The 912-nt window shown below is 40.2% G+C and overlaps 1 pseudogene; it reads left to right on the forward strand.

Annotated features, from left to right (window-relative positions):
* Window positions 1-636: 636 nt before the first annotated feature.
* Window positions 637-912, forward strand: part of LOC117708718 (non-structural maintenance of chromosomes element 1 homolog pseudogene) — a 4,947-nt pseudogene continuing 4,671 nt past the window's right edge.

Genomic DNA, 912 nt, shown 5'->3' on the forward strand with positions numbered 1-912 from the left:
CCTGGGTAGAGAACAGGGTCCCAGTATTTGACGCACAACAGCGCTTAGTATTTGGTCAAGCTGCAGTGTTCAGGCTTTGTAAAGCCTTGGGTTGACTCATGCCAGAACCATCTCTGAAACTTAATATGCAGAATAGACTTAAGGACAGCTACTCTCCTAGAAATCAGAGGGTTCCTACCTATTCATATGACTTCCCCTTTTTCATATTTCTTAGCACAACTGAAAAATCATTCATCTACCCCAATTCTAATATGTATTATATATTATGTGCATATATAATATACATATACACACATATACATATATACACATATACATATATAAATATATACATATATGCATATATATGTGTGTGTATGTATATATGCCTTTAAAGATTATTTTGGTTTATTGTATATGTATGAATGTTTTGTCCGCATGTATATATGTGCAGCATGTGCATGCCTAATGCCCATAGAAGTCAGAAGAGGGCATAGAACTAGAGAATGGATGGTTATGGGTACCATGTGGGTGCTGGGAACTGAACCAGAGTCTTCTACAAGAGCAACTAGTGCTCTTAACCACTGCACGATTGCTCCAACCCTTAAACTCTTTCTTTCAATGGGTATGTTAGGATTCATTTCCAAGGGGACCAAAATGACCTGTCCGAGAGTGTATCAGCTAACAGTGTCAGAGATGATCTCAGATGAGCAACTGCTGGTTCCTGTTCTATGTACTTCCTGCTACTTGTCTGAACCTAAGGTAGAAGAGCAGTAACATTCCATGCTGAGGACTAGGGGAAAGTCACGTGGTCAGAGGCTGCCAGCACTTCTCAGTGGAGAATCTGAGTTTAGATACTATTCACAATCTACTCATAAGAGCGCTTTCCCAGCCTTTCTCTTCAGTAAGAGGTAGCCCAGGCTGGCCTCAAAA

This window comes from Arvicanthis niloticus, chromosome 5 (assembly GCF_011762505.2).
Source record: "Arvicanthis niloticus isolate mArvNil1 chromosome 5, mArvNil1.pat.X, whole genome shotgun sequence".
Taxonomy (NCBI): domain Eukaryota; kingdom Metazoa; phylum Chordata; class Mammalia; order Rodentia; family Muridae; genus Arvicanthis; species Arvicanthis niloticus.